We start from the raw sequence: 11,910 nt of genomic DNA on the forward strand, positions 1-11,910 counted from the left end.
TTGCACCACATATGTGGCACATCAAATCAGCAGAGCTGGTTCTTGCGCCTCCCTCTCTGCAGCCCAGTCCACAAGGTTAGGTTGATAGCAGCAAGACGCTTGTTGTGGGTAGCAAGAGGTAGGTAGGGAAAAGGCCAGAAAGCAATGCACTCTAGAAATTCCCAGTTGGTGTATAGTCCCTGATGGACTCTGCCCAACTGGTGCAAGTTAGAGCAGCTTCCAGGCTAACTCTAGCTTGTACAGGAGCTGGGGCAGAGAATCTGCTTATGTGTTTCCCTGATATAGTGACATCCTCCAACAGAGCTAGTGTGATAGATAAAAAGATGAGAGGAGTATTTTGATTTAACTCTGAGACAGCACATAAGAGGTATTGTGGATATTGTTGTATAGACCTTTTTGTGACTGTTGGTGGCATTTTAGTACTTTCAAATATCAGTTAATGTCAGTTGCAGATACAGTAGAACCTCAGAGTTACAAACTGACCAGTCAACCGCATACCTCATTTGGAACCAGAAGTACCCAATGAGGCAGCACCAGAGGACCCCCCACTCCATCCAAAAAAAGCAAATACAGTACGGTACTGTGTTAAATGTAAACTATTAAAAAAAGGGAAAGTTTAAAAAAAAGAGATTTGACAAGGTAAGGAAACTGTTTCTGTGCTTGTTTCATTTAAATTAAGATGGTTAAAAGCAGCATTTTTCTTCTGCATAGTAAAGTTTCAAAGCTGTATTAAGTTAATGTTTTGAAAGAACAACCATAACATTTTGTTCAGAGTTATGAACATTTCAGAGTTACAAACAGCCTCCATTCCTGTGGTATTCGTAACTCTGAGTTTCTACTGAAGATCTGTCCAGTGGTAGTCACTACGTAATTTCTAGGACTGGAAGGGTTGTGGGATGCTTCCCGGGTCGATGACTAGTGACTGTGAGATACTGGTGGTGTTGGACTTTTACTTACAATGCTATGGGGTTTTCCACTTGAACAGAAGTCAGGCTGGTAGGCAAGTGGTAATAAATTTGGGCCATTGATGTCCCTGTATTCATTGAGCTTGAGTATTGGCTACTTTGGGGAGGAGAGTTGTTTTTGTTTTTCTTTCAATGGGGGCTTTGCAGACTTTTATCTTGTTTGTGAATATGTCCTAGGATATACTCCCTACTTTTTTGTTTTAGTTTTGTAATTGTTAAAATATAATTCTGTGCTAAATTTGTCTTGATACCGAGTAAAGTCTTTTTAAAAATCAGCGGCTCTTCCATATATGTGGACTGGTGGTCAGAGGCAAAAGGCAAGGATGATTCATAGGTTCATAGATTTTAAGGCCAGAAGGGACCATTTTACACATTTAGTATGTACTCCTTCACCTACAGGTCATAGAATTTCACCCAGTCATTTCTGCATCAAGCGCATAACTTCGATTTGAGCTATAGCATATGTAGAAAGACAGCCAATCATTAGATCAAGATTTCAAGTGGTGGAGATTCCAGCACAGCACCAGGCAAGTTACTCCAGTGGTTAATGACCCTCCCAGTTAAAAATGTGCACTTTATTTGTAGTCTGAATTTGTCTAACTTCATCTTTTAACCACTGGATATTGTTATGCCTTTTTTCTGCTAGATTGAAAAGCTATGTGCTATCAAAAACGACTTCCCTGGGTAGTTACTTGTAGACTGTGATCAAATCTCCTCTTATCCTTCTCTTGCATAAACTAAATTGATTGAGTTTCATATGTCTTTCACTATAAGACATGTTGTCCAGAACTTAAATCATTCTTGTAGCTCATTTCTGAGCTTCTTCCATTTTTTCAACATCCTGTGTGAAGTGTGGAACCAGAACTGAACACAATATTCCAGTAACAATCTCATTCAAGCTGTATATAGAGGTAATACCACCTCCCTACTCCTGTTTATACATCCAAGGATCACACGCATCCTCTTAGCTACAGCATTGCATTGGGAGATCATATTCAATTGGTTCTCTACCATGACCTGTAATCCTTTTCAGTTTTAGACGTGTCTATTGGCTTTCAGTCTAAACAATCTAGACATTTTTCTATACTGAAAATGGGAAAGCCTTGGGAACCAAAAATATTGAAATATTAACTTATTGTCTTTGTCAATGGGTGCTGGAAGTGGAACCCCAGTAAGATTTGTTATAAACATTACTTTCAACTGTACTGTAAAAATGTTTAAATGACAATACATATTTTAAAAGCCTTTCATATTCCTTTAGTAAATTTAGTTTGTTTTGCTACTTGACTAGAATAAAGGTGGATTGTACAAGAGACAAAAAAACAGATGGCATTACAATAGCTGCAATGCTGGTTGTACTTTCAGTGAATAGAGTAGAATACACTGTGTTTTAAAGATAGCAGGTAGCAAAAAGAGTTTTGATTGTGGAAAACATAGGTTGATTTTGTTCCCAGATAGCAGGTGAAGTACACAGAAAGAAGTTCCTCATACTATGAGAATATTCATAGGCTCATAGGACTGGAAGGGACCTCGAGAGGTCATCTAGTCCAGTCCCCTGCACTCATGACAGGACTATATTATCTAAACCATTCCTGACAGGTGTTTGTCTAATCTGCTCTGAAAAATCGCCAATGATGGAGATTCCACAACCTCCCTAAGCAATTTATTCCAGTGCTTAACCACCCTGACAGTTAGGAAGTTTTTTCTAATGTCCAACCTAAATCTCCTTTGCTGCAATTTAAGCCCATTGCTTCTTGCCCTATCCTCAGAGGTTAAGAAGAACAATTTGTCTCCCTCCTCCTCGTAATAACCTTTTATGTACTTGAAAACTGTTATCATGTCCCCCCTCAGTCTTCTCTTTTCCAGACTAAACAAACCCAATTTTTTCAATCTTCCTTCATAGGTCATGTTTTCTAGACCTTTAATCATTTGTGTTGCTCTTCTCTGGATTTGGGTGCATCCTTTGCATTTTTATATTCCTCCAAGATATGCATACACTACCTAGAATATTTGTATAATCCTGATGAAAATTTGAATGATTGAAAATGCATACTTTAAGGTTAGAAGAAGATACTGATTATAGTTGTGAAGGGATTGGATACAGACTGCTGGACTATCAGATGCACCACAGCATTGCTCATTGTACTTGAGAGGATGGCACAAAGGTGGTTTTCCAGCACCTTTTATCCCCTAATCCTTGGGGCTGCTAGGGCCAGATTAGTCAAAGGACAATTTAGAGCACTCCCAGGGCAGCTATAAATTGCACTTGCTTGTAACAGCCACCAGCACCATCACTACAGGGAGGATTGCTAGAATGGAACGTGCTCTGACTATGCCAGCTTTCCATTCAGGAATTCCCTGTGTTTAGAGCACCTGTAAGTCTTTTTGTGCCACTGGAGCAGCACAAAGGGAACATAGTATAGTCATGGTTTTATCACAGAAGATTTTCTAAGCAGAGTGGACTCCACTCTTCCCTTCTTTTCATAATTTTCAAGAACCATTACAGTTTGAGGGCCAAATTCTGCCTGATTTACAGTCAAGTCAATGAGCTCGTCAGGGGTATATTTTGTCCTTGAGTGTATGAATAATTTATTGTAATCCCAGCGCAGATGTTTAATTGCAGAGTAGACATGCCCTTACTGTATGCTGCCAGTTACCAAAAGTGGGCTGAGAGGTGATATGCACCTTGAAGCTGAAGAACTGATTACCACAAGATATCACTGAGGCCAGGAACTCAGTGGCATTCAAAAAAGTACTCGACATACATATGGATAAAGATTTCCCCTCTAGGCAGATTATTCCATAATTGTCAACTGTGGGGTTTCTTGCACCTTCCCTTGAAGCAACAGGTACTAACCATTGTCAGAGAGAAGTATACTGGATTATATGGGCCCCTGGTCTGATCTGACCTTGCATTTTCTGTATAACCTATTAATTAAGCCTAGCAATGGCCCTAGGGATAAATATTCTTATAAACTTGCCAAGATGCTTATCTGCACATTTCCATCACTCCCATGCTTCTGCAGCACCTATAGTACCTGCATTTTTGTCTCAGAAACCTTCATTTGTAATACCCCGCTGTTCCCTCTGATCTGTCATCTGCACTATAGGTTTTGAAGCTGATGTCTTTTACTATGGCCCATCTTTCGAAGCAAGAGCAAGCAGTTTTTTGCAGTTTTAACGATTAGCTAATCTGGGGAAAAAATGTTCTGAATACCCTGATAGCATCCTAGTATTACAGTACTCCCATCCCTAGGATTAGTGTGAATTCCGCCAAAAGTTCTCTTGTACTGACACAGAAACTAATCCACCTGGGATTTATCTTCCAGAATGAGCTAGGCAGTGCTTTCCTGTCTGAAGAAACGGCAGCCAAAGTGAAAAAAGCTGTAGAGGAGATCCAAAGTCTTCAGCGCTATTCCGGTGTGTCTGAAGCTGCTTGTCTTTCTGGTGTCCTGGTGTCTGGTGTCCTGTCTCAAGGCAGTGCTCTTCTGAACCTGGCATATATTCATGATAAAATAGAATCCACTGGACATTGCTCTGCTTGTTATGTTGACTGTGGTACTCAAACTGACTAAATGGAGCTTCTCTATCTAGTCTTCAGTGGGTGATGTTGACCACAGATACAAATCTCTCTGGTTGTGGCATTCGTACAGCATGCCACAGAGTTTAGGAGAAATTATCCTAGCCAGAGTCAAAGCTCCAACCCATCCTTGTAAAACTAAAAGCCAGATGAAGAGCCCTGTTTACCCCCAGGGGAGTTCTCTCAGGGAAGTCAGTCCTAGTCCAGGCAGACAACACAACATGGTTAACCTACCTGAACTAACAAGGGAGAACAAGGAGCTCTTGCCTCATGTCTGAATCCAGGCTTCTGCATGCCTGCCAACATTCTGTAACAAAAAAGGATAGATTGTAATTGCATATATGTTCATAAATTCAGGCAAAACCCATTAGAAACATGTGCCTTCCCACTTCTAAAGTTTTATGATAACAAAACCCAGGCATGGAGAGAGATCTGCATGCATTTCCATGAAATTTTCCAGTCTCATCCTCATGCTTTTTTCATACTGACATATCCTAAGAGGGTGGGAGAATTGGGTCATGTTAACATTAACCCTAACTTAGTGCTCACTTAAACTAGATTAACATCAAAAGTAAATGTAGAAATATAAAACAATTTCTAAAACTCTCTATTGGTGGGCTTAGAACAACTGGTAATGACATCTTAAGGCTGTACATTAGGAAGTCAAAGATTTAAAATATGTATTTCCACAATTTGTACAGCAAAAGTGTGTGATGCCTCTGTGATGTATGTCTTGTGAGAAAGTTTTGGGCATCTGGATTTAGTTTTGATAAATTATTATAGAAATCAGAGAAGCAGAAGATAACTTTGAAACACTTTAGTTCCAGGGCTGTTGCTTAATACAAACAAATCATTCTCTATTTCATGTGAAATGCCCTGCACTGAGTCTATAAACCCAGCACTAGTAAAAGCAATAGATTGGTCACATTTCACATTAGACAAAAAAGCAGTAGTCTACTGGGAAAAGCAGTAGACTTGGCAGATCTGCTTCTATATTACTAGGCTGAAAGCTATCTTATAATCCTAGGGCCTGTTGCCTCAAAGGAAAGGTAAATCATATTAAGTAGCATGAAGTACTGTCTAGAGTGTGGGGTAAAACTTCTCTGAGTGACACAGCAGTGTCTGCCATGAATAGAGCTGTTCACATCCCTGATTAATCCTGAAATTCTACACCTAGTACTCAGACATTCAGGGAGGGATTTTCAAATACACTTGAGGTGGCCTATCTCTGCTCCTGTTGGAGCCAACATGAGTTTTATCATTGACACCAATGGAAACAGAGTTAGGTCAAATCTGAGCATTTTTTTAAAATCCCATCCTCACCCTTCTTCGATGGACATATTTTTCATCACATAGTCTTTGGGGTTTTGTACCACGTAACCTCCCTCTCCATTCCAAAGGTGGTAGCAACAACAACAACAAAAATTCTGGTCAGAAAGGACAAGTGTCACGTCTTGTGCATGAAGCCCTGGTGTGCAGATTGTGCTTAACTGTCCACAGATAAAAGTGTCCTCCTTCTGCTCACTGGTTGTCCAAATTAACTTGACTTATTACTCTCCTTACATAATTATGAGGTAACCCACACATTTCATAGTAGGACCATTGTTCAGCCTTATTATATTTGAAAAAAATAATGCCTCTCTATGGATGAGAGACTGCTATAAAGACCAAAGTAAATTGTGGACTGAGCTTGCATGGGGCTTCCGCTGCCCTTTAACTCTAATGGAAGTTGAACAAGGTCCTTGGAGAACAGACTTTTTTTTTTTTACCTGTAATGACATAAGCTTTGACCACTTCAAACTCCCCCACACCTGCCCGCCACAAACACAAGCAGTTGTGCTATTGATTTGTGCTTGATAACCTTCTTGTTGCAACCATCCCAACTATGCAAAGTATCCTTCTTTGTATTATGTCTCTTGTAAAGCTGGGCAAATAATAGGGGAGAAATCTAATATGTTATTTAAAAAAAATACAAAATTTGTTGGAAAATATTGTGTCATTAACATTATCTAGCAGGCTGTAGTCTCTTGGTTAACACTTGTCCTGCCCCTGGATTTAATCCTCCTGTTATTAACTTGCAATGCCATAAGTTTCCATTTCCCTTTGTCACTGTGGAACTTTTGCTTTGCTATCTTTGCCTTTTCTTCAGCTGTTCCTTTATTTTGCAATATGTGAATATTCCATCTAAAGTACTATGGCAGCTGCTGGTGAGGCTGGGAAGGGAAGGGGCTACAGACACTGGAAGATGCTTGCATTCGCACCCCAAGAGATCCCTCCATTCCACTGCTCACTCATGCCTATTGAAGCCTGGCATGAAACTCATTAAGCTGTGGACTGAGCTGCTTTCAGCTGAGAAATATCATTTACAGGCAAGAAAAACTGTCTGTTCTTTTGAGATCACAGAAAGCGACGACATTTCCCTGCATTCCTACTATTTAAATAAGAACAGTTTTCTTGGCATCAAAATGAGTAGATTTTGGGCACCCCATTTCAGCAAAGAATATGCTTGGGTCACACCATTTTATTTTCCTGTCTGATAAACATTGTGGGGTAAATGATCTACACACACATTATTATCTGAGAAGGCTGCAGAAGAGTTTATCCTGCAGAGATATCAGGGTGAGTCAGGGTGAAGCTCCCTCATTAAAGGGAAATTGTGTCTGTGTTTATGAACCAAAGAGGAAAAATACAAACTGAGGGTCATTCCAGGTGCAGGAAATTAATGAAAGAATAAATCTATTACAAATAATCCGGCAAGCCTGGCTCCAAGTTATGATTTTGACAAAGAATGAACAATCGCCAAGGGAATATCACCCTCACTGGCTTCAAAGCGGCAGAGCTGGAGTTCTCAACACACACTGGAAAGGACTTTATCAGACCAACAGTGGGAGGCCTAGGTGGCAAAGTTGATGAGCAAGATGTGGGGTCTTTTGATTTCCCACCATAGGGCTTGGTCCCACACTCCTGGGTCAGGAGAGTGATTGCAAATCAATAGTTAACAGCTTTTAAGTCTTATCATCTTGTCCCCAGCACTGGAGCCCAGCCTGAAATGTCCTGCTCAGAACAGTTTAATGGGTCTCAATGCTGCACACATTATTGTCATTTATAGTAGACTACACTGGGGAACTGGAGCGATGGTGTGCAGAACTGGAACACTGAAATCGCTGCCTGCCAGTTATTCTGGGAAGCTCCAGGTGTGACAGGTTCCTGCCACCATCAAAGGACACCTTGCCCAGAGAGGTGGAAAGAGAGTGAGGGAAGTCCATCAAAACGAGGGAGAGGGTTGGGGGCCGGCTGTGCTGATAATGGGTGTTGGGCCAATTGTGATGCAGGAAACTTGCATTAACGTCAAAGGACATTTCAAATCAATGGGAGTTTTACCACAGGCTTAAGTGGGAGCAGGATTGGGCCCAAAGCCCCTTTGCTATGGGGCAAATTACCCTAATGGAAAACAGTCCCAGTGGGTCAAGGGAAGGATCTCAGTATTTAAGAGGAGTAACACATCTTTGGGGGATCCCTTTTGTATTCAGAGTAGTAACTGGTAAAGGGTTTCTAAAATGATCTAGACTTGATAAAGAGAATAGGAACCGCTTCAGTTTAAGGGCTATGTTAATGTTAGGAGCAGAGGCTATTTAAAAACTGTAATTATAATCATGATTATTATTAAAAAGCACCATTCACATGCTAGTGGTGCAAAAACAGAACCCAAACCCAAAGAAATTGTCACCAGGGTAAAAAAATACTCATAAGTGTCATTTTGCAGCAGCCCTCCCCTTCCGACCCACCCACATGCTTTTTTGAGCCCTAAATAAAAAAGAATTGGACAATCACAAACCAGTGCCATGATTTGTGGGTTTGTTTTTTACAATAAGTCACAAGAACTATGGTATTTAAACTCATATCTAACTTTAGAAAGGTAAATTGTCCCATCATTTCTCAGGCAATAGCTGTAAACAACCAGGGGAACAAATGTGTTAGCATAACAGAATTTTCTGCACGTCTCTTACAAACCAATCATAAACTTCAGCAAATAATAATTTTAACAAAAACAAATCATGGACCCAATCCTTATGCTGTTTTGCCTCCCTAAGAATAGAAGTATTGAACACATATATTTGCCCTGAAATTTTCCTTCTTAGGCTTGTATCAGATACTTTTGGTTATAATAATATAAGGTGCAGAATTGAACTGAAGTTTGAATGCTTGGTTTAGAAATGGTAAAAATACAAAGTACATTCCCCCGACGGGTCGTACTGTTACTTCGCCTTGTTTTTTTACCCTTTGTTTTCCTATTAAATTCTGCACAGACAAGTTGACAAGTGGTTTGAGTATAAAGAGTCGAATAAAGGGGCAATGATTATCAAATTCAAGGTTTAAAAAATTCTGTAATGCCTATCACTTTTAAAATGCTCAAAAATATTCTGTAGCTTTTTAATTGAAGTAAACAAAGTGCAACAAATCCTAACTCAAATATGATTGCATTGAGATTAGGCTCTAATTGCTTAAGGTTCAGGTGGAATCTGCAGGCTAAAGCCTATAGGACCAATCTGAATTTCACAATCATTCTGTCAAAAGCAAAGAGATGAGAGCCCACACGCTTCCTAACAAGTCATTTTTAACAGTTACAAGCTTCTTACAAAGACCACACAGGGAGTCTAAGAGATGCAAATCTAATCCTTGGTCATTCTACAGGCCTTCAACAAAGATGTGCTAAACCCTAATAGAAAAGAAATCAGTTCTCTGTCACCAGCTCCTAGTAAAATCTATTAGAGAAAGTACAGATCTTGTATTTACAGCATTTGCTTTTAAAGGTTAAGGACAAGTACATATAAAAGGTATAAAAATGTTCGTGTGAAATATTTAACAAAACCTATCAATTATCTACTCATTTTATTCCTAAACATGCTTTGATATTTTAGTTTGTATTCATTGGACGACAAAGGAATTATTGTTTTCATCGTTCTTAAATACATTGAAAACAAAAGTAGAAAAAAATTGTTTCATAGGATAGAGAAATACGGAAGGGGTTTAAAAAGAACATTTTAAAGACATCCAGATCCAAAGATCATGGATATTACCACTACAACAGGAATTCATTGCAGTCAAAATACCTGGAGAAAATCATCACTAAATTGGTATTTTGATTAATACCCAGAATAATATCTGAAAAGCATCACAGGAGTGGATTTTTAAAATAAATCTAAAATCTAGCTGAATAAAGTGGATCAGCTGTGTATGACTAAAAGACGTATACCAACAACAACAAAATCTTGTTCTGTATCCTTTCACTTGAAAACTTTTATTTCTAATTAAATAGATTCTTAGTGCTCTCACTTTCTCTCTTTAGAGAATTACTTATCATCTGGCAAGGCTTATATTGATTGTATCTGATTCACTATAGCATGTTTAAACCATGCAAATAAGCTCACACACAAATATAATCATATATCAATATACTATATGTTTTAACCTTGTTTCCAGATGCGCTATATGTGTTTAAATAAGTAAGTGTGGAATAGTGCATGTTACATATGGTAGGTGTTGTCTCTGAAAGCTAAGTCTGACTGTTTTGATAAGAACCCAGTTTTCAGTACCTAATTTAAAATTTGGCTTTGAACAATATTCAGCTAAAATAGCTCCATAACCGTAATAATAAATGAACAACCGTCTAGGAATTGGTATATGAAGGCAATTTGGGTCAGTGTCAATTTCCTTTTCCTAACTATTCTTCGATTTGGGGATGTGATAGATTTAAAATGTGCCATAAAAATGTACAAGGAACCCTAAAGGAAAAGCAACAAAACAGAAAAAGTATGAATTTTACAAGAAATAATTAGAGCCAAATTCTGCTCCCTTTACTCATTTGAGTAACCCTTTGGATTTCCATGGGACAACTCCCAAGAATAAAAAGGAGCTGGATCTGGACCATGAACTTATAAATTTCCTGAGCAGAATGGTGACTTTTCTTTTCTTTTTTCCTCTATAGCAGTTGGAGCGAATAGATGAGGTACCAGCCCCTATTTTGAGGTGTACAAATTGCTCTTACGAATTTATATCATGTAACTTTCATCTGGTTCCTGTGAAAAAAAATGCGTAACTAAAAAATTAATTAAAAAATGAAATGGTGTCCTCCCAACTGTGTGCGCAAAGCTGGCAAATGGCACCTGTCTTGCACCGGCAACTGTACTTTTACTGCATTTTGCTGCTACTGCACATTCTCATTTGCGCGCACACCTCCAGCCTGCTACTTTTCTTATTGTAATGACTTTATACAAATAACACCCAGAGCTACTGAAGTCTGAAAGGCTTTTCGTTGTAAACGTTCCTTCCATTCGCTGTAGGAAGTTCTCTGCTCAAATTCCTTTTCATTTGTATTTGGAAATCCTGGAAATGTTCTTAATTGTGACTTTGGATAGTTCTTCAGAATTAAACCCTACATAATTTAGAACTAGCTGACTTAAATACATTGGGGACACAATTTGGCCCTTGGTTTCCTGCATCCACAATAACAAGGAGAGTAAGTTTATCCATAAACTGCAAAGCTGACCCTGCCCTGAGGTAACCTCCCTCCAATTACATTGTACGTTTGTCTGAATTTAGAAGAGAATGTTAGGTATCATTTTGAATCAGTACCTAGAAGTCTAGACTCCTGGAATAAAGAAGATGTCCGTCATGCTAATACTTCATACGGGGTATTTCAATAAAACGATTCATAGCCTGCAGGGTGTCAAGAACAACAAATTCAGTTTTATGGGGCCTCCATACATTCATTTCAATGCGTATTTGGCTTGAGTGAAAAATGCAGGATCTGGTCCTAATTATGAATCTTACTCTCTGCAGATTGGAATGGAAAAGTATGAAATAATATTTGAGTGAAGCTTGCTTCTCTTCAGTGGCTAAAATGAAAACATTTGCTCACATTTACAACATCTTCTACAATGATGAGACTTTAAAATAATGCACTTAAAATACAACTAATGTCAGAAATGTGTTTTGTAGGTTGGAGTAAAAACAGAGGAGAAATGTTTCTAAAGATAATACAGTAGCTTTTGGTGTGTAGTGTGAGAAGTGAAAAGGCAACTGAATTAACTCCAATAGCAATTTGTGAAGCTGTCCCTCCTGTCCACACTTGAATCCCTTTTCTCTACTTATTCTTGGCAGATGGTTTAAATTTAGTATCAGAGGGAAATGCAAAAACATCTGAATACAGCACTCTTGCTTTTATTTCATCGGTCCATGTATTTGTCACTGCTCCGGCTTTGACAGGAAACAGAGGTGATAGCAAAAGATAAAACCAATAATTGTTGAAGATGACTGGATTCTGTGTTTAGCAACTATGTAAAGCCATCTGTCATCAAGTGAAAT

At 38.8% G+C, this 11,910-nt stretch overlaps 1 long non-coding RNA gene across 1 annotated transcript in view; it reads left to right on the forward strand.

The window, feature by feature from the left end:
• Positions 1–11,910, forward strand: part of LOC122460597 — a 122,292-nt gene extending 110,382 nt beyond the window's left edge. Inside the window, exon 4 of the long non-coding RNA XR_006282009.1 lies at positions 11,812–11,910. This is a non-coding gene — a long non-coding RNA (uncharacterized LOC122460597). The remainder of the gene's footprint in view (positions 1–11,811) is intronic.

Source organism: Dermochelys coriacea, chromosome 6 (genome assembly GCF_009764565.3).
Source record: "Dermochelys coriacea isolate rDerCor1 chromosome 6, rDerCor1.pri.v4, whole genome shotgun sequence".
In the NCBI taxonomy this organism is placed as follows: Eukaryota; Metazoa; Chordata; order Testudines; family Dermochelyidae; genus Dermochelys; species Dermochelys coriacea.